Below are 24,407 nucleotides of genomic sequence, written 5' to 3'. Positions count from 1 at the left end.
AAAAATAGTAAGTTTACTAAGTCTATCCAAAACTGAGCCCAAACGTTTTAAAGCATTTAATTGCTGTGATGCCCTCCTACAGATTGAGCTGATATGAACATCAAAATTTAACTGATAGTCAATTTCAATGCCTAATAATTTTACTGTTTTTTCACATGTAAGGTTCGAGTTTTGAATATGTATAGATGAGTTTTGTTCAAAGGTCTTTTTGCCAACAGCCAAAACTTGAAACTTATCGGGATTTGCTTGCATTTTATTCACCCGGAACCACTCAATAAGTATTTTTGACTCAGATTCCAAAGTTGAAATTAATAAATCAAAATCTGGAGTACAGAAAGACAAAGTATTATCATCTGCATAGTTATATAAACTACCATTTTTAACAAAAAGAAAAATATCATTTATAAATATGTTAAACAACAATGGCCCTAGTATAGAACCCTGTGGTACGCCTTTATGGATGTCAGCCCAACCACTCAGAACATTGTTGACTTTAATTTGTTGTTTACGATTAGATAAATAGGAAATTAAAAGAGCAACTGCATGGGGGGATACACCATATGCTGATAATTTATCTAGCAAGATATTGTGAGGCAGGCAGTCAAAAGCCTTAGAAAGATCCATTAATACCGCTGCAATGTACTGCTTTTTATCAAGAGCTTCACGCCAATCTTCTAACACTCTGAGAAGTGTGGTCTGACATCCATGTCCACGTCTAAAAGCACACAAAAAAGGATTAAATATTTTATCAAAGTATTCAGTTAGTTAAATTTCATATATTTTTTCAAAGATTTTAGAAAATATGGGTAAGACACTAACTGGTCTATAGTTTGTTTTTAATAATGGGTCACGCTTTTTATGAAGGGGGGTCACTTGGGCTTCTCTAAGTTTATCAGGGAAACAGTTATTTTCAATTGACAAATTTACAAGACTTGTCAGCTGTGGTGCAATATAAGATTTACAATTTTTTACTATTTTTGCTGGAATACCATCAGCTCCTGTAGCCTTCTTGATGTTTATTTTATTCAAGATTTTATTGACATTTTCGTTAGATACTTTCTTAAATTCAAAATCAGAAACATGCTTTCTGTTATGTTACTCAAAATTTCTTTTATACTTGGGTGATTTGAGGGGTCATATACCACATCTGCTCCAATTTTGTCTGCTACTGTGGAGAAAAAATTATTAAAAACATTTGAAACTTCATTTGGACTATTTACAATTTTGTCATTTTCACACAATAATATTTTTTGTTCTCCACAGTTCCCCTTTTTTGAGAAAAATGGTTTGACTGTTTTCCAAAACTCGCATGATTTTGACCCTCCAGAGCAACGTTCTAAAAAGTATACTTTTATTGATTTTCTCTTTATCTTAGTTACCAAATTTCTTTGTTTTCTAAATTTCTCCCAATTTTTGTCACTCCGGTTTTTAGTATATTGTGAATAAAGCATTTGTTTTCTATATATGGCCCCTCTCAGTTCTTTATTCATACATGGCAGTGGTTTTCTTCTTTGACACCTAGATTTGACAGGTGCATGTTTATTTAATATATTTATAAAATCTTTTTAATAATCATCATAAATACTATTTAAATCTTTCTCAGTACAGTATTCTGAAATCTTTATTTTCTGTAAATCATTTGTAAATTTGTCAATATCAAAAGTTTTGTAACTTCTATATGTTACGTCCCTGCATTTTTGTGCAGGTAAATTCCCTTTCACAACTGTAGAAATAATATTGTGACAGTCACTAACACCATTTGGACTATTTGTTGTTTTTGAAACACAATTTTTTTTTACTTGTAATAATAACATTCACAAGGGATGGGTTACAACCCTTTTTAAAACATGTTGGACCTTTAGCCAGTTGTGACAAGTTGAAAATATCACATATATCTTGTAAAGTCTGAGATTTTTCAGCAGACAACATATCAAAATTAAGGTCACCAAAAATAATAATATTATGACACAAAACATTTATCTAGTGATTTTGTAAAATTATCAATAAAGTCATTATTTTTCATGGATGGAGGTTTGTATGCCCCCATAATAAGCCATTTGGCATCATTTATATAAATTTCATAGCAAATATTTTCAAGTTTATCAGATTCAAAACATTGTTTTTTACTGGAGGGAAAGTCTGATTTAATCAAGGTAAATAAACCACCGCCGTGCTGATCTCTGTCACGCCTTTGTAATTTATAACCATCGACTTGAAATAAGTTGTCTTGGAAGGTATTGTCCAATTTCGATTCGGCGATCATCAATAAATCAACTATATTGTCTGTGAGTAGTTCTTTTACCTCATCAAATTTGTACCTGAGACTGTTTATGTTTACATATGCCGCAATAAAGTTCTTTGGATGCAGACGTCTGGTCTCTCTCAAATCTTGGAACAAAAGTTTGTTTACACCGGAAGTAGAGTATGACGATAGACTGTCATTTATAGGTGCGCTTGATTCCTCGTTAAAATCAATAAAATACGAATCGCTAAAATCTGGTAAATAACATATTTTGCAGAACCAGCTGTCAGTTGAATTTCCAAGTAGTTCATATTCTTTTAAGGGTAGATTTATACATTTTAGATGAAACCACAAGTTACAATCATCACACTGGATTGCCCGTTGGTTTTTTCTGACTCCCTTCTCGCAAGTTCCACATGGAAATTTTACTGGTCCAGGATTTAAAGACACATCTCCTGATAGTAAGAGTAATCTAATACAAATAGTCATTGTATATTTACAGTTCGTAATCTGTTCTTTATTTTTGTAACATGTATGACGGGTCTGTTTGGTTTGTACTCTGGGGTGCAGCAGATCTATTAACAGTTCTCTATGAAGGTATGTTTGAATCGACCTTGTTGCATAAAAACCCAGATCAATATAGAATTATCTCATATATAAGTTAGATCAGTATATTTTACATAATAATTATATTAATGGTTTAGTAAAGCAAAAGTTATAAGACAATTTCTACCAGAACTGGCCATGGTATAGTGATATGGGTAAATCTACTAGAGGTCAAATTTTATCTGTGCGTAAACAAAGAATTTGGACTTGAAAGATTTCTTTTAAAACTTAATAAAGTTGATCGTATTACTATATGTAAACTAAGATGCTCAAATGTTAAATTTCCTGTCGAAACAGGAAAATGGGTTAGTACATTCCATGGAGCACAGGATTTGTCATTTGTGTAACTTGAATAAAATAGGTAATGCATACCACTACTTTTATGTATGTACTTGTAACTATGTAAAAGTAACATATAGTAAAACATATTCCAACATAGTATACACGTTATCAATCTGTATATAAATTGTATGGACTATTCTCATTGTGTAGTATTAAGGTCTTCAAGAATATAGCTATATTTTTTGAGGATTTGACAAAAAAATATATAAATTACCTGTACTGTTTAGATATAACATCTGTTTAAAATTAATTTAATGGCACACATTTGTATACTTGAGCTACCATTTTCATTTGAATATATGTATTTAATTCCTCTTATAACACGTTATGTGTCTGAGAGTTTACAGTAAATAAGTTGAACTTGAACTCTATTGGTGATTATCATCCGTTCACAGAAGACCACTGATGCACACTCTCATGTTAAGTACAATGCCCATTGTAGAAGTGATTAAAGAGTTGACGAGACAGCAAACAGTATTGACAGTTTGTACAACAAATTGTACAATATCATCTAGTGAGAAACTGTCAGAAAGACAATAGCATCCACTACATTCAGGCCACTGATATTTACAGCAACTTACGTACGTCACATAGTTGAATATTGTTTTGAAGCTCACACTCTTTAACCTAAGATTAATTAACACTAGCAAAGCAATGTATCCAAATGTAAAAATTAAAATTGACACATGATTTTGAAAGCCAACACTCCTTAATCTTAGATAAAAAAAAAGCACTAGCAAAACAATGCATCAAAATGTAAAATAGAAATAGAAAATATGAAATCAACCGCCGCGAACTTATTTCGGAATATATGGAGACATAAGAAAAAACAGTACTTGCAGTATATCAAACTCAGTTGACATCAAGTTTTCTTCTGATTGATATGATGCAGTAAACCTTAGAATGGAGATACTGTAAAATTGTCTACGTAAAATTAAACTTTATCAAGTGCATGCATTGCATTGATCAAATAAAAAAGTCAAGTATTGAGAAGCATTTACGTTGTTAGTGTCGGTCGGTACATCAGTTTTCGGATCTCTAATTTTGTATTTTATTGTACGTAGGAGGTGAATCGACCATTTTATTTTTGTTTTGTTTGATGTATTGTCTGATTTGATTGTTTCTGGTCTTGAAAATATATTTGCAGTTGAATGTTAAGCAAACAATAGTTTCTTAAGTTTTAAAAAAAAAATGAAAAGACAAAAAGGTAATTGACAAATTTACTATCGATCGTGTCTTGTGGCATGATAGCCCTTTTGATAAATCAAAGCTTGTATTAAAACGATATAAGAAGATATGGTCTTGTCAATGAGACAAATATCCACCATACATTTTGTAGGTTTGAATAACTGTATGATCCTCACCGGAAAGTAAACATTTGGATGGTAATGATTCTCTGTATCTGTAGAAGAAGAAGATAGGTATAATGCAGTGCACCTTAAAATGGATTTACTGTAAAACGGTATAAGTAGCATTAAACTGTTTAGTACATGCATTGCATTGATAAAAAAAAGAAGTCAAGTCTTGAGAAGCAATTACTTCATAATGTGATTACATTGTTAGCGGGGGTCGGTGCATCAGTTTTCGGGTCTCTAAATTTGCGTTTTATCCTATTAGTCAAAGTGATCGTTAAGAATTTTAATAAGGTACTTAGATGTAGTAACTGATTTATATGGCCTTAAAACAATATAAAATATATGACACTTATTATAGGGCAACTAATTAATCAATACAGATTTAAGAGGCAAATATACTATCGGTCGTGTTAAGTGTCAAATTAGCCATTTCGAAAATACCAAGCGTTCGGTTCCATCAATTGTATTTCGTTGTATTTTTTTTTTTTTTTCTTTTTGTTAAAATAGTTATTGCATGAACTTCAAATTACTCATATATTTCAAAACGGTGTCCGTAAACGCAGATATACTCAGCTATATTTGACACATTTTACCTAATAGGTATAGATATAAATTAGGCCAATCCCATTCAATAATATACAATTATTGACGAGTTAACCTCAGTGAAGATCACTTTTTTGTAATGAAACTACTTCTTTTATGACTAAAAAATTATCATTTCTCATTTGCTGAAAACGTAGGAAATGTTCTTTGATAAAACGGTATATTCGAAGCTTGAAATATCACGAGAGGTTAACATAAGATTTGTAACAGCTAACATGTACCTATAAGTATTTTTTTCCTGGGCAACGTCAATAACGTAGGATTATTACGTAATACCAATTCTTATATTCATTTTTCTTCTTCTTTTTTACGATGCAATTTTTTTGTCAATAAATTTAAGTAAATATTTCAATTTATTAGCCATCTTTCTTGTAGTTTTCAGGGGACATCATGCTGTAATTAATGTATTCAAGTGACAAAGTTCTGTTTTACCAGAAACAACGTAATTTATGATATAAACAAATGAAAGGGATTGCAATAAGCTTTTGAATACTTTAAAATAACATTTTTAAACAGAGACAGACTATTGAACTGAAAATAACCAACGGAACAATCCAAACTTTAAAGTAGAAGAAAGAGACATACAAAATGATGTAAAACCTCAAAAAATACGACTAAAACACAAACAACGGTCTACAAAACAAAACATAGAAACAAAAAGACTAAAAACACAACCAAAAATCAGGGTTACCTCTGGTGATCTGAACCCGAAGGGTTTGAAGTTGCTGCACTACGTGTGGTAACCGTCGTGTTACTCATGGTAAGTACAATGTCATTGATGTCACAATTGAGGAAAACAGGAATAGATTATGGTCAATTGAATGCCTTTGTAATGATCTTTTAATCAAATTACCCAATGGAAATGCTATATTTATTTGACTTTCAATGCGGAATTTTGTAAACGAATACGCATTGAAATGATACAGAGACAAAGCAATAAAACAGCTTTGCACTTTAGTTTAGGTAGAATTGGGTATCGAAACATTTCCAGCAGGCTGAGTGTCTCTTTGTTCGTTTTTCGTTTTGGAAATGGTGTTTTATTTCGACCTGTGGTTTTTATATCTACATTGGTAGCTTCTTTCTCTCTTTATACCAAATCAACGTTGCTTACGCCGTCTCCGTTAGGAAAAACTTATTATTATTTGTTTATCATTAGAAATTATATCAGTACATCCTACATCTTTGTTCTCCCTTTTTAATTAGGTATACGAACTCGTAATGTAACAATTCTGAAAATCATATTATATATATTTCCTAATAAATGTCACCACAATTACTCACCTATCAGTTTAATGATATATTTCTTTCCAATCATGCAAAACAGTCATTTTCATTTATCTCAAAATTGTCAGTTTTACAAAATAATATGTAAAACAATGCAAGAGGTCATGACATATACATGAGAGATGAGAAAATATAGAATGAAATACTTATTTTACTAAAACCATGACTGTTGAAATAAATAAGTTAAAACGAAAATAAAGCGATAGATGATTTGAAATAAAAGAACTAAATTATTTATTTTTTTTAGAAACTAGTAATTACAGTTTATCGCATTGTTTTCGATTCACTTGAGTGATAAGGTAGAAAGTTATTTTCTCTGAGCCAACAACTTCTACCTTGCATGCATGATATGTTGTTTTTTATCTTTTCATGAAATTGAAAAATGAAAATTTCACATTTATAATTATCCTTTATGCAGGGATAGTCACCAGAAAAGAACAAAAGATTACTGGATATTGAGAAAAAGTCAATTGATGCTTTAAAGAATCTTTTCAAAACTTGAACCGACGTATTCAGTAATTTGACAAATGTCATTGGTTGGCAGTTCCCATTTTTCGTACGTAGTTTTATTTAGAAATTCTAGCGATAATGCACTATAGACGCCAGTTAAAGTTTACTGTGATTAAGAGTAACTACATGTAATACCACAAAAAACTGTTGATGTTACTAAATGTATCCAACATTTGTACCGCTGTCCATGTGTATGGAATAAATGTTTAGATATATCTGAAATATCTATTGATCTCCTGAAATAAGGCGATTTTTATTCATTATTCATGGATGCTTGGTAACATTTCTTGTTATCCTGATATTGAGTAATGGACAAGGGGGAAGGGGTGTCCAATATAAAGGTAAACAAAAACTTGGCGCTGGTATGGGTCACTTTTTAGAATGTCAAATATATCAATTGGGTGCAATTTTACGAAGGTAATATATCAATTGACTGGACTTTGCATGTCAATGGGTCATAAAGGTTCATCTTCTATAAAGATTTCTGTAAAAACTGTGTTCTGATCTTAATATCTAATAACATGAATGATTCCATGTGGTTAACGTCTAAATAAAATGTCATAATAGCTTGGAAATATATATAAATGGATTGTGATTCTCCGTCCGTCTGTACCCAAATTTTTGTGTTGAGACTTTTGAGTCATCGATGATTTATGGATATCTTGAATTTAAATTATGAAGTTTCTAAATATTCAGGACCTTGTTTTATGGAACAAATTTGACTTAACCCGCGCCTCATAGAGAAAAATGTCTTAAAGAAATGTTATAGTATCAAGTTTCATGTAACGTTAGTCCTGGAATGTGCGTAATGATATAAGTAGAGTCAGTAAGAAATCCTTACTTAGATATTGTCTTGATATTTCGAAGACAATGAAAGTTCTAAATATCTAGATTTAAAGACATCAATTGTGTACAACAAAAAGCAAAATAACAACAACAAAAAAACGAACTCTAAAGACAATTCAAATCAGAAAGTCCCTTATCAAATAGCAAAATCAAAGCTCAAACACATCAAACGAACGGAAAACAACTGTCATATTTCTGACTTGGTACAGGCATTTCCTTATGTAGAACGTGATAGTATATACAATTTGATATGTTGTGCAGACTGAGTGTAATACCAAGCATGGTCATTTTTAAAATGAATTGAATGTATTCAGTCTACATTTGATAAACTAGAGCTGAATTGTATCTGTGCGTAAAGAAAGAGTTTGGGACTTATTCATTGATGCTTTGAAACATTTTTCCATTAAATTGATCGTTTTACTATATGTTAACTAAGATGCTCAAATTTAAAATTTCCTGTCAAAACAGGTAGATGGGTTGGTGCATCAATGGAACACAGGATTTGTCATATATGTAACTTGAAGAAAATAGGTAATGAATACCACTACTTTTTTGTATGTAACCATGTTAAAGTAACATTTCTTAGAACTCAGTACATTCCAACATATTATACACGAAATCCATGCATATGTGTATATAAATTGTATGGACTATTCTCATTATGTTATATAAAGGTCTTAAAAAATATAGTTATATATTTGAGGAATTTAGAAAAAATCTTGTAAATTAGCTGTACTGTTTAGATAAAACATCTGTTCATAATTAATTTAATGACACACATTTATATACTGTAAACCTACTTATTTTCGCGGATACTTTGTTTCGCGTTTAGTCCTTATCAGCCCATTTCGCGGCGATTTATTTTGGCGATTTTCAAATTTGATTAATGTAGTTAAATAAGGAAAATCAAAGTTTTACATATTCGTGACGGTTTATATTCGCGATATTTTTCTACTCGCGAAAGCCGCGAAAATAAATTGCTAGCGAAAATTAGTTGGTTTACAGTACTTTAGCTGCCATTTCCATTTGAATAGAAAAAAGTAGATGTGGTATGAGTGCCAATGAGACAACTCTCCATCCCAGTCACAATGTGTAAAAAGGAAATTATATATGTATTGAATTCCTCTTATAACACTTTATGTGTCTGAGAGTTTACAATAAAAAAATTGAAACTTGAACTTGAACTCTTTGGGTGATAATCACCCGTTCACAGAAGAGCACTGTGTAGAAGTAATTAAAGAGTTAATGAGACAGCAAACAGTATTGACAGTTTATATAAAAAATTTTACTATATCATCTAGTGAAAAACTGTCAGAACGACAATAAAATTTACAATATTCAGGCCACTGATGTCTTACAGCAACCTAAGTATTTTACAGGGCTACATATGGTTTTGAAGCTCACACTCCTTACCCTTAGATAAATAAAAATCACTAGCAAAACAAAGCATCAAAAGGTAAATAAGAAACAGAAATCAACCGCAGCAAACTTAGGACAACAGTATTTTGGAATACAATGAGACATGAAAAAGAGAACTTGGAGTCAATCAGATTCAGTTGACACCACGTGTTTTGTTTTTATTGATATGATGATGAACTTTCAGAATGGATTAACTGTAAATGGTATAAGTATAACTAAACTTCATCAAGTGCATGCATTACATTGATCAAATATAAAAGTCAAGTCTTGAGAAGCGTTGTTAATTTTCGTTATGAGGTAGGGAGTTTTTTTTTAGTCAACTAAATCTGCAATTATATGCATGACATGTTGTTGTTAAGTATGGAAATTTTTCATTCGTCTTTTCATGAAACTGAAATATATCTATTTGACTGAGGATGTTGCCCATTCGATTCGTTCGTACGTAGTTTTATTGGACAATTCTAACAATAATGGACTATATGCGCTCGTTAATCATTAAAACTTTTGATGTTACCAATGAACAATATGTATACCATATTTGTACCGCTGACCGTGTGCTTGTGTTCATTTATTAAGTTTCCCTATGATGCTTGCGTCAAGTGGTCTTAGTCATCTACAATTATCACTAGCTTGTCAACACTGTGGTTTGTGGCAGGTGCGTTTGGCTCATATATAAATTGTCTAGGATTGCCAGTTTTCTTACCGAAGGTCGGTGAGTATCTCCGGTCTCACTGGATACTCCCGAGTTCCTCAACTAATGAAAACCGGCCGATATGATATAGCTAGAAGTGCTTTAAGTGGCGTCAAACACTACAATTAATCAATCATTCAAAAGGTTACTTATTTATATATATGTTACAATGAATTTCGTAGTTTGAAAACAATGAAAAAGATATGGAGAAATATGAGGTGCGCATTTAGTCAAATTTATGGTATGGATCTCCGTAATTTGATTAAAGGATAGTCCTGAAATTTGATACTGAATGTCATTGAAAATAATGAGCTTCCTTTAATATCTAAAGATATCGTGAAATCGGATAGTGGATGTTCTGAAATATATAGAATATATAATTATGGAGCTCCACGTATAAATGATATCCCACAAAAAAATGAAAATATTGCCGATTATTCATGGATATCCTGAAATATATATGGATATCCTGATATCGAGCCATTGACGTGCTAAATGATCTATGGATATCGTGACTTCGAATCATAAATATATTAAATACTTAAGGACCTCCTAATGGAACAATTTTGACTAAATCCTCTAATCGAAATGGAAATGTTGTACTAGTTCAATTTATATAAAGTTAGTTTATATCCGTCGCATAATGTCATAAGTTGAGTCTGTTTACAATCCTTACTTAAAAATTGTATTGAAATTTCGAAGACAATTAAAGATCGTAATATCTAAATTTAAAAACAATAATTGTGTAAAACTTGCTAGTACATGAAATTCAATATATTGTGCAATACGTGTTAAATATAATAGGAGGGTCTGGGTGGGACGTTTTTTATTGTTTAATTTTCAAACCGTTTTTCTCTATTATTTAAATATTTTGCTCATTTTTCTCTTTTCTTATATGTAAACTCTCCCTTATTACTATTTCCTGATTAATTCGCCTATTTTTCTCTATTTTGTATATTTATGCCCTTAATTTGCGCATTATGCGACGTTCATACAAGTGAGAGCATGGTAATCATCTACAGGTTGTGATCACCCTTTCACCAAAGAGCACTGATTCCTACTGTCATGTCAAGTACAGTGACCATCGTAGAAGTAACTTAAAATTTTACAGCAAACAGTAATGATAATTAATACAACAAATTGTACAGTATCATTAAGTGCGAAACTGTCAGAACGACAATGGCATCCACTATATTCAGGCAACTGATATGTTACAGCAACGTACGTACGTCACAGGGTTAAATATGGTCTTGAAGCTCACGTGTGACACTTGAATTTAAAAGCTCACACTACTTAACCTTAGATAAATTAACATTAACAAAACGATGCATCAATCTGTTAAAATCAAAATGGAATATATTGAATCAACCGTAGAGAACCTAAGACAATACTATTTCGGAATATAATGAGACATAAAAAACCAGTGCTTGCCGTATATCAAACTCAGTTGACACCACATTTTCCGTTCTGATTGATAGGATGCAGTACACCTCAGAATGGATTTATAGTAAAACGGTACATCATTTTAAATCTCTATTTTTTTATTCTAGTAGCGAAAGAGACGTTCTTTTTTTTTTTTTTTTTAGAAATTTTCCTTTTTTTTATAAGGGAGCTACCATTTGATCATAAGGGGGGATATGAAATATTTGCCACTGATTATAAATTTAAAAGTAACAACAGATGATTGATCAATAACAAAACAATGGATGACAATAAGCTAATAGACAAATATACCATTTATCTTGTCTTGTGTCACGGCAGCTATTTCGAAAACTACAAGATTGCATGCGTTTCGTTCCGTCAATCATTTGTTGTTGTTTTATTGTTTGCTTAAAAACATAGTTATTGTGTGAACTTCCCAAAATAAATAAGTATATATCAAAATGGCATTAGAATACATAAATGCAGTCCATGTGTACTTGACATATTTTACCTAATAGGTAAATCCAAAATTGTTGCTTTTGTCAAATACAGCTTACGGAATCTATTCCAATTAGACAGCATATTTAGTGTGTTATGGGGTTATATATGTTTTAAAGAACTCACGCTCCTTAATATGAGACATATATAGGCAACAATAATACAATGCAATAAACTGTACAAAAATTAAAATAAGATATATTTGATTAATCGCTCAATCCCTTTGAAAACAACATCTGGGAAATTAATGAGACATGAATAAACGCTTTTTGCAGTTAATCACTACGTTTTCATATGATTGATATCATGCAGTACACCTTGAAATGGGTTTACTGTAAAACAGTCTTAGTACAACTAAACTATATAAAGTGCATGCATTCCATCGATGAAATCAAAAAGTCAAGTCTTGGGAAGCATTTGCGTCATTTCGTGATTACATTGTTAGCGTCGGTCGGTACATCGTTTCGAATCTCGAAGTTCATGTTTTATCCTAGGAGTGGAAGTGACCATTTAGTAATTTCAATGTTTTTATCTTTACGTACGTAGTCTGATGTATTTTCTTATTTGCTTGCACAGGAAAATATATGAAATATTAACCACTGATTATTTAACAAACAACAGTCGCTTATCCATTTAAAAGATTAAAGACAAAATGGAAGTTACTTTTATCGTTTGAAATGGTTTATAACTTTTATAGCTTACTATGAGGTGTGGTATGATTGTCAATGAGACAACTTTCCATTAGAAACAAAAAAAATACACCGTATGGTTTTTAACAATGAGCAAAACATGTGTTTGTTTGTTTGTTTCTGGCAATCGTATTTTGTTTTTTGTTCGATTCTTTGGGAACTTAAAAAAATTTGAGGGTCAATAAACGCAGGTCCAGGTATACTTTGACATATATATCTCAAAAAATGAATTTACAATGTATATGATTAAGCTTATATCAATTTTTGATCTTGTTTATATTTGGAATGCCTGGAATTTCTAATTATCAAAACGGTTTCTCTTTGTTTCTTGTCTATGGCTTAACAAACACATTTTTAATCAGCATTCGCGTCCCAAAAAAAGCTGGGGTTATTCCTAAACTTCTCCCGTTCAAGCAGTAAAATGCTTGTTAAAGTGGGCAGTCTGGCTGTGCGAAATGCAAAAATTAAAATGTACAGTCAAAATAGTGAGGTAGAATCTTATGCCTCGTGTAGGGGGAGTGGTCGGCTTATATTCGTGAAGGAACACCTTCAAACATTCCCGGGTCCGGATGTGGCATTTGGCAAGGCCAAATTTTAGCCTCTATCCAGCATACCCATATTTTCCAGTGTCAATCCAAATGCTTCGCCCTTCATCCCGGTCTTCCCACCTTGCGAAATCTGCCTGTTATATAAATTGCCAATTTGTTTTTTATTCCTGAATATTCATGACAGAAATGCATTTGGACGTAAAGCAAGTGACGATCATTCCTCTACTAAGTGTTTGGTAGTGACACAAACTTATATATATATATATATATATATATATAATATATAAATATTGCTGCTAAGGTAGGAGAAATTTAGGTAATATTATTTTAAGTAACTAACACAAATGTTCGGGAAAATAACTGCAATTCTCCCTTTTCTGTTGCTTGTGGTTCATCCCTGGTTTTAAGTCGGGTTCGTGTTACTCGGTTTTAAGTGTTTTTATGTTTTTTGTTGATTGTTGAGTGTCTTTTCGTTCTTTTTCCTTTTTTGCTATAGTGCTGTATTTGACTTGTTGTTTTGTCCCCAAAGTAGCTTCTTCCTCTTTTTGTACCAGATTAAAGTTGCGTAATCCGCTTCTCCTAGGAAATAATTATTATGTTTTGTCGTTGAATTATATCATTAAAAGTTATATCAAGACGTCCTACATCTTTTTTTTTCTCTCTCTTTTTAATTAGGTAAATAAACTCGTAATGTAACAATTCTGAAAATCATATTATATATATTTCCTAATAAATGTCACCACAATTACTCACCTATCAGTTTTATGATGTATTTCTTTCCGAAACAGTCATTTTCATTTATCTCAAAATTGTCAGTCTTACAAAATAACCTATAAAACAATACGAGAGGTCGTAACATTGAAATTATAGAACGGGTGCGTAGAGAGTTTGTGTTACGTTATACTTTCATGACTCACATAAGTACATTTTTATAACATTATTTTATTTATATCTCAATCAGGTACAATCATCCTTCCTACTAAGTCTTTTGATTCGGGTATGACCAATTTTTTTTTATTCAGACAAAATATTGTTACTGTAACGGTCAGACAGATTTCATCAAAGAGCGCGCGGTGTCATTGATTGCCGTTATGCCAAATTTTAGATTCCAATAATATTTGTATTTTTGAAACACTTAACTGGTGGGTTGCACAATATCAATAAACGATCTGTACTTGATAAGCCTACAAATTTTATTAAATAGTATAAGTATTTTTGGATGGGTTGTAATTATTTTTTAAATTAAATGAAGTTAAAAAATGTCAACGATTTACACTATAATAAAATTTTCCGTCGCGTGATTATCAATCATAATTATATGATAAGAATAAATCGAAAACAGGTCTTCCATTAATGGAAAGATTGAATACGAAACTGATTTCGAGGACCTTTGTAACCATCATGACCGTGGCTGGATTTTTAAGGTTTTTTTTATTCATTGACAACTTACATGTATTATTGAAAAAACGAATTTGAGTAGGAAGGCCTTTGTTTAGAGAATTACTCCCTAGATCAGTAATGCTTTTGTAAGAGTTGTTTTCAATTATACTTTTTAAGCATTCATGTGATACAGATTTAATTAATCTGTGCTACTTAGAAGCTTGGATATAATGTATGAAAATTGTTGTCACAAACGTTCCAATGATTTTCAGAGGTATGTCCCTTAACCTTGGTCTTTTTTCTTTCACGAAAATATGGTAACTGAGAAAGCATGTGGGCTACATCAAAGAACCACTCTCAAATAAAGGCCATTAGCAAAAAGACTTTTAATCTGTACCAAAATTTACATTTTCACAGAAACAATTGTATGGCATAATTGCAAGCATATAACCAATTTAAAGGTAGCTAAAAACATCAATTTCCAAAGATTTTGGAAAATGTGAGTATTTATTCCAACAATCCATAAAATAGACATTCTTAATCAAAACTTAAATCGTATTGGAAGTTATTCTAATAATCTTTTCAGATAAAATTTTATTCATTTTGGTTAACTATGTTCTTCGAAAAAACCACTTCAATAATGCACCAAATGTGTCTTCAAATTTTCAAAGCAAATATCTAGCGCTGACTAAAACTTTGATTTTGTGAAAATATGTAAAACAGTCGAATATTGTATAAGTATATTATGTAGACTGTTTATTATACAGTTTTCAGAAGATTAGAACAACTTTTCGATTTTAACAATGTGAGAGAAACAAATACAGCGAAGATTGTCCTAACCTCTTTTCTCAAAATATGCATAAAATTGAGAATGGGAATGGGGAATGTGTCAAAAAGGCAACAACCCGACCGAAGAGCAGAAAACAGCCGAAGGCCACCAATGGGTCTTCAACACAGCGAGAAAATCCTGCACCCGGAGGCGGGCTTCATCTGGTCCTTAAACAACAATGTGTACTAGTTCAGTGAAATGGACATCATACTTAACTCCAAAACATATAAATAAACTAAAATTAAAAAACATAGAAGACTAACAAAGGCCAGAGGCTCCTGACTTGGAACAGGCGCAAACATGCGGCGGGGTTAAACATGTTTTGTGAGATCTCAACTTGCATGGATTTTCCATTAGGCAACTAGAAATTATGATTTTACAAGGGTTTTATCTTCAAGATAATAATTATAGAATAACTAATCGAAGAATTCAAATAGAGAAAAATATTCAACGAGTGACCGAACAACACATTAGTTCACGAATGCGCGTAGCGCATGAGTTAATTATCAGTGTTGTTCGGTCACCAATTGAATATTTTTCGATATTTCAAATATCAAACCCAGGAAGAAGGATACACCTATTTTTAATTATATTACGATACGTTGTCTGTGCAAATGAAACAAAAGTGCAAATCCATGTAAAACTAATCTGCTATAATATCTGTTCGGTATTGTAATTTTTTTTCCGCTCTCTTGCCTTTTTTCATATTTGCACGTGTTAACATTCTTTTAACCACTGAAAACTATTCCACTATATATATATATATAAGATGTTTTTCTTTCTTTCCTTGTTTACAACAACTGATAAATATGCTTTGCCATATATTATGCGTGACTTAATTTAGAAAAAAAAATAATCTAAGATAACATGAACCTCAGTACACTTGCTGCTTACTACTTCATGTACTTTACTTTTAATCATATCTGAAATCCAATTTTTCCATTTGCTTTTCATTTTACTAATCTAAAATAAAAGGATTTTAATGTCTTCAATTCTAATTGTGTTTTTCTATACTTGAACAATAAAGTAAGGAAATCGTTTAATTCAAAATTAAAAGTGTCAAGTATTAGAATTGTAGTTCATCTGCGTATCAATATACTAATCATTTCCGTGTTAACACGATTTTTTCACATTTCTCAGATGATTAAGTCCCTGATATCAGCAGAATGATAAGAAGATTAATTAAAAGTAAAGTACAGTGGTATATTTGAAGCATGCTCTTATTTATGTTTGCCACTTAGTATCTCAAACGCGCAACCTTATACCACAAAGAGTCAATGGTGTATATCAAACGGTCTTCAAAGTAATTTAAACGGCAAACTAGTACTGTTATATAGTATCTCAAGCAGTCAAACTAGTATCCCAAATGGTCAATTTATTATCTCAAACGGTCATTGTAGTATCTGAAGTTGTCCAACTAGTCATACTAATATCTCAAGTGGTTAATGAAGTATCTCAAGCAAGTGTTTAATGCAGTATCTAAAAGGGTCAACCTGGTATCTCAAGTGGTCATCTTAATATCTCAAACGGTCAACCTAGTGTCATAAACGGTAAATATAGCATATCAAACCGTCAATCAAATACATGAATCTCAAGTGGTCAAACTAGTATTTCAAACGGTCTTAATAGTACTTCAAAAACCGGTTTATATAGCATCACCAGTGGTCGACCTAATATCTCAAACTGTCTACCTAGTATCTACAACGGTCAGCTTAATCGCTCAAGTGATCAACCTAGAACACAGGTGGTCGACCTTGTTTTTGAAGCTAATAAGGTATATCTAGTAGACAACCTAGTATCTCTAATGGTCAAGATTGATTCGCAAGAGGTCAACCGAATGTATCAAGTGGTCAGCTTAGTACCTCAAGTGATGAACCCAGCATCTCAAGCGGTCATTGTAGTATCTAAAAGAATACACTACTATACAAATGATCAAACTTATATCTCCAACGGTCAAACTAATATTTTAAGCGATCAAACTTAGTATCTCAGGAGATCAACCTGGTATTTATATCGGTCTACATAGTATGTCAAGTGGTCAAAATATTATTTCGAGCTTTCAAAAAATATCACATAAATAGTAAGTCGATAGATAAGAAATGAAAAACAAAATATATGACGAATAGTTACAAAAACTGTGCGATGTAAATGCAACTTCAAATATTGAATTTACCTTTTTGGCATTATATTAAAGTCAAAAAGTTCAATTCTTTGACAACGTCTTCAAGTAAGGTTACTAAACGCAAACAATTTTTTTTCCTGATGGAATGATACTTCGTCATTGTTTCAACTTATATGCATGCTAACGTGTTGACAGGTACGTTTCCAAGAATTCATTAAAGCTTGTCGAACAAATATGATAATCCTAAAGATTTCAAAGAATTTCGTTTGTCTGGAAAGGCATTATAACACATTATAAAAAAGGACTGGAAACAAATCTTTAATTAACATCACGTGTTAGTTTTAAAATGAAAAGTGAAGAGGCCTACCAAATAAGTCCATGAGTACAATTTATACTGCACCAGTACACCTTTCTACAAATTAACCTCTCTTCAGTGATGATATACGTCGACATTTTTTAAAATCCAAAACCAAAATTGATCTACTGAATTAATTTTACTTTGGTTATGAAGTTGTAACCTTTCTGATATCGCCAAGAAGTTAGGTTTGGAGGGTAAAAGTAATAAAGTAAGAACAAAAATTAACGTCGAGTTTTTTAAAGTCGAAATTTCGAAATTAACAATCCCAAGATTTCGAACTTAACTAGAAATTTTAACTATTAAAATCTTTAAAGTTTTAATTTACTCTGTTAAGATATAGATTTATTTTTCGATTTCGACGTATATAGAGCAATTTTGTCCCTCATTTACCTCTGTATGCAAACGTGTATAGTGCTTATAAACTTCTTGTTTACTTTAGTTTTAACAGATTATAGCTGAAATCCAGTTTAATAAATTTGTAACAATTTTAAACCGTTCTCACATTAAAGAACTTTTATGTCTTCAATTCTAATTGGGTTCTTCTGTTTCACGAAGGCACAAGTAAGTAAATAGGGTAATCTCAAAATAGAACCGTAATGTCTTTACGTGTCTAAATACGATACATTTTGTGTTATCATGACAATTGACCATATTCAGTAATTAGAGTAGAGCAGTCAATAAAAGGAAATTAAGATCTTCTTATCTTGGATCTTTTTAACAATAGTTTGTTGAGTACAGAATAATTAACGATGAGCTGTTACACAACAGCTCAATGTTAGTGGGGTGTTGAGCGCTCACACACATGTAAATACCCGCTATATTCTTTATGTTCCTATCTGTTCTATGTCGGGAGCCTGTAATCCAGTTGTTGTCGTTGGTTGCTGTCTGTCCTTTTATTTGCATCGCTTTTTTTCTTAAATAATTTACATTTGCATGCCGGAGATTTTTTTATAGCTCACAATACTGTATGAGATTTGCTCATTGTTGAAACTCATACATTCAACTGTAGTTGTCCTGTGGTCTGTGAGCCTGTAATCCAGTTGTAATATAATGCCAAAAAGGGAAATTCAATATTTGAACTTGTATTTACATCGCTCAGTTATTGTAACTATTCGTCGTATATATTTTTTTTTTCATTTCTTATCTATCGACTTAATTATTTATGTTGTATTTTTTTGAATGCTCGAACTAATATTTTGACTACTTGAAACACTATGTAGACCAATATAGATACCGGGTTGATCTCCTGAGATACTAAGCTTGCCACTTAAGGTGGTACCAAACACCTTGACTAAAATAAATTTGGCTCGTTAAATTTTCATAAAATTTTGACAAAATATTTACTTTGACCCTTTGACAAAAATATAAAAATTTCAAAAAACTTGAACCACACACTTTATCGGAAAATTTTCATTGGATATATAGCAGTTTGACAAACACTAATTTTGATCATTGGGAAGCTTAATATTTCCTTAACAATAGAACGTGATTTAAAACATTCAGTTGATTTTCACATAGTTATCTCCCTGTAGTGTTATGTACCACCTTAAGATACCAGGTTGACCGATTAAAATATTAGTTTGACTATTAGTTGTCTGGTTTGTGGTCATTTTACATCTGCTTATTATATTGTTATATTTCGATCTCGATTTTCGACATCTCATCTCGTATAACTCTCTTAAAACCTTTTTCCTTTATCATTTTGAGGGTTCTACTGACCTGTCAATTAAGTGATTAACTTATTAAATCCCGCATAATGAATGATTGCTATAATGGATTCATTAGGTCCACCTAAAGACTTCGTTGCATCTAATCTCCTTCTGTATAGTTGAATGATTTGATGAATGAACTGCAACTAAATAATGATGAGTTGTACCATGTTAACAATTTTCAGTTCTGCTAGGCTCTTCCTGTCTAACGATACCTTAAATTCTAACAAAATTACTTAGAATGAACTTTTTGTCATATAATTTTCAGAAGGAATTATTTGATGTATGAAATTTCTTCTTGTATGACGATTCTTTGAAATTTTATAATATCCCTTGACTCTTTTGGATGAATTTTAGTCTTTCTGATCTTAACATTATCTTAAAAGTCTGAACAATGAATAATTTAGTCAAGTTAAGCCTTTCAGGCAATTTTAATACTTTTTTACTGTGGTAAATTCAGCACTGTTCAGAAATTTCGCTTGCGGTCAATTCAGTTCTGGTCAATAGCTTTTTAAACAAACTCAGTAAGTTTTCAATATGTACAAGAACATAACAAATACTGAAAAATCTTAACATAGACTGAACAAATGTAAGTTAACTGCAAGCGATTTGTCTGAGACGAACTAAATTTTAAAAGTCTGAAAATAAAATGAAAGACTGAAAATAACAAAAAAAGAAATATTGTTCAGTCTTTTCATAGCTTTCACGTAAAAATTGGTTTATTAGTGTGAGCAATGAATTGTTCGTCAAAGACGTCAATAACGAGTATGGGTATACTTTACACGCCTTCATGTTAAACGCGTGATATCTTGAATGGCCGACATATATATCATATGAGATATAAATATATGATGAAATGTTTTGTAAGAGTAAGCATATTATCTCAGTAACTATTCATCTTATTATTTTTAGTATGAAATAAATTTATCACTGAAACATGGTCGATATCAAGTTCAAGATAGAATAATACTACAAAGGATTCTGACATCTTTCCTCAGGATCAACATTAAGGGTATCAGTTTTATTCCACCAGATGCTCATTTCGACCAATAATTTCTCTTCAATACCTAGTATAAATGTCAAAGAGCTAATTAACACACAAAACAAACTTGAAGTGAAACCCTGATTATGTTTCACACTCAAATTGGATATGTTCGAGTGCCAGATATATGTTCCTGTGGACCTTTTTGTCTACATCTGGTATCACTCTGTTTTATAGTTGTTGTGCCCTGGGCATAAATTTACACTTACACTTTCTAAGTAACTAATAATTATGACCAATTGTGTTGCTTCTTGGGATGAATATATTACATTTATGTATATTTCGTTAACACGAACATGATGGTATGTCAAAATTAACACATGCAAAATATTCAAACGTATAACGTAACGTTACTTAATATTTTTTTCTCAAGTATAATTCAACGCAAAGCGTCCACGTATGATTACTATATACTGTGAATTTTTTTTTTGCTCGTTGGATACCAGTCGTGAATTTCCAAATTTTCTATAGAAATATATGCAGATATTTTTTTTTCCAATCCACGATATTAGATATTTACGAAAATGCAAATTTTCCTGAATGCACGAAAATTGGCACACAATAAAAAAAATGAATTCACAGTATGTTTTCATTATTGGACTTGCATACTTTAGTATGTTGTAGAGCTGTATGACCATTATGAAAAACCAAATCCACCTTAGGTTTTTACCATTGATTTGACGTAATCTGTATTTTTACAGGTACATTTGCAATGTCAAATCTTGTACCGGTATGAGTGTATACAAGGAAAAAAACTAGTTTCATGAAAAACCTCTTCTTTGTCATTGATTATCAAGGGACTGTCAAGGAGTTTAGAACAGTCTCTTAGGCAGAGGATATTAAGGCGGTTATTCAAATTAAACCTACCTCAGGATGGTAAACAGATAACGCCTAATTGATTTTGCGTTTTCGCTTTCGTTGATAATGTTATTGTCACAAACGTACAATTGAACAATACGATGTGATATTATCTACAAACTGACAAAAATATCAATAGATACCAAACCAAAATGCGATTTTCCAAATAAGAAATTGATAAATTGCAACTCACTTTATATTGTGTTTATATCACTTCGAATTCAAAAAGCCAAAAACAATGGCCTGTTTATACCTTTTCCTTTTCAACCAAATAAATCTGAAAAAAAAACAATTGATATTGTGTTTTCGCCTTTGATGATAATGTTATTCTGTCATATTCGTACCAATGAGAAATAGAATGTGATATTATCACCAAGTTGAAAAAATATCCAAAGCCATCAAACCGAAATAAGATTCTCTAAATGAGAAATTGATTAATTGCAAGTTAATTTCACTTGCAGATTGTCAACTATTCAGAATCATCCTTACTTATACAAGTCTGTGATAAATACACATTTTATTAGGCGTATTTTTATTCATAAGGAAATGCCTGTACCAATTCAGGAATATGACAGTTGTTTTCGATTCGTTTAATGTGTTTGCGTTTTTGATTTTGCCATTTGATAAGGGACTTTTAAATTTTGAATTTTTCTTGGAGTTCGGTATTTTTGTTATTTTACTTTTTTCTTTGACTTTCACTAAAGTGACCAAACTAATATTATTTCATTCATTTGTAAGAAATGAGCCATGGCTTTACAAAAAAAAATATTTTGCTACAAAATATCAAATACAAAGATGTTAATTAGGGTCAAGTAACATTTTGGTAAGGCCTTACCCATAGCTCATTTAACCAAAGGCATTGCATAAAATGATATTTAGCTCAAATACGTTAATTTTGAAATGTTTATGACAATACAAACTAATCTTTCTGTACTTACATGTCGAGTTTATATCACCTTATTCATTTACGAAAACATATTAGTATAAAAAACATTAATGTGAAAGAAATTAAGATTTGTACTTGGTGTTTTTTTTTCAACTTCAGGAGCCAAATATTATGATATTCCTTATTACAGCTTTTCGTTTGTGAAAAATTATGGAATGTTTATTGATAATTTTACATATTTACAGATCCTATTCTGTTAACACACCGTTAGTTTACACCATCGTATATTTTGTCGATGATTTTCAATTATCAATTACACTTTAAAAAGAATCGTATGCAAATAGGTAAGGCAAAAGTTGTGCCAAAGGTAATCTATATTTTGAAATGTATAATTCTTAGTGTTTAAAAAATCTAACTTTGTACAGTGAATTTACAGAAATGAATATATCTTTGTGTGATGTCAAAAACATGTTGAAATTAGCGTTTTCTATGACTGTTAATGACGTCTTTACTCTAAATCCATTGGATGTTGGATGTGTACTGGTTGATATTTTAGTCTTATTACTTGTTATAGGCTTTGAACTAGCTGTCAATAACTGCGAGTACTCTCAGATCTGTATTTTGTGTCTTTTTTGTTGTGTGGATTTAAAAATACCCTGCAACGTACTGTCTGTGTTTTTGTTAGCTCTCTTTCTGCTTTATTTTGACTGATTTTTATAGTTTGTTCTTATGTTGTACGGTTACACAGCCATCCCAGGTTAGGGAGAGTGCTTAGCGCCAACAAACTAGTTTAACCTCGCCACATTCTTTATATACTTGTTCCAAGTCAGGAGTTTGTATTTCTGTGGTTGTCGTTTGCAACTGTATATCATATTTGTTTTTCATTCTTTTTTTTTTTGTTCATAAATCAGGCCGTAAGTTTTATCGTTTGAATTGGTATACTTTTGTCATTTCGGAGCCTTTTATAGCTTACTTTGTGGTATGGATTTTGCTTATTGTTCAAGGCCGTACGGTGACCTATAGTTGTTAAATTTCATGTCATTTGGTCTCTGGCGGAGAGTTACCTCATTGGCAATCATACCACATCTCCTTATTCTAATATATCACTGTTATTTCATTTCAACATAAAAAAAAAAGGCCTGACTACCGGGATGGTGACGAGAAACGTCCACCGGAAGTGGTTAAGTCAGTTTTCAAATCATTGCGTTGACTTTGATTTAACACCTTGTATAGGCGTATGATCAATAATAACAACCTTTGTGTCAATAGTCTTATAATAATTGATTTTATGGGGTTTCAGGAAGAACGAGCTTCTCGTCTTAAAAACTAATTAGGTTTCGTTCTTTGATATGATTAAAAAAAGTCATTAAGTGACGTCAACTATTTTTTCTATTAGTTCTAATCTAATGATATTTTATACCTTATTGGAACATCTATCTACGACAAGTTTCCATGTTGACATGAAATAAGAACGAATATGTATAAGTAAAATAAACGTCCTCGAAATAAAACCAGAGAACGAAATGATTATCTAGTATAAATGGTTGTATGATATTCATTGTTTTCAATTTAGAATATAAATACTAACGTACACGTTACTTTCTTTGAATTCAATTGAGGATTATAATTAGTCCTTTTATTGTACCCCATGGTCTTTTATAGAGTTTTACATGCCAGTACTTATTTAAAAGTTCAAAGTTGTTTTATTTTTGTGTTGTGTTGTTGATAAAGTTTTCATGATAAGAGATAAAAACAAAAGATAAATTATATTTCAATAGTCTATTTTAATCATAATGATGCCGACCGTACAAGACCCTCATGGGTAGTCGAGGTCGTAAAAAAACCATCGTCGTCGTCATTATCTCATGTTTGTGAGGTCTCATACTAATTGCATGAATGTCCTATTTCATCATTGTTTCATTAAAATTCTCTACAAAGACACAAGATTCGGAAACGACAAAATTTTGTCTAAAATAAATTGAATTCTTTCTAAGACTCTGAAAATATCCATTTCCCCAATGTTTTCTGAACAATGTCTAACAGGAGAAAGTTCAGTATGTGCACTTATAAGTCCATTGTTTCAAGATGAAAAGTGTTTAAAGTTTATGTATATACGAGTAAGAAAGTTAGACGGATAAATTTTTGTCGCATTTTTCTTATAGGTTTTT

This window comes from Mytilus californianus, unplaced genomic scaffold, assembly GCF_021869535.1.
Source record: "Mytilus californianus isolate M0D057914Y unplaced genomic scaffold, xbMytCali1.0.p SCAF_10, whole genome shotgun sequence".
Taxonomy (NCBI): domain Eukaryota; kingdom Metazoa; phylum Mollusca; class Bivalvia; order Mytilida; family Mytilidae; genus Mytilus; species Mytilus californianus.
The sequence above is the reverse complement of the archived record's forward strand: the minus strand, read 5'-3'. Positions refer to the sequence as shown.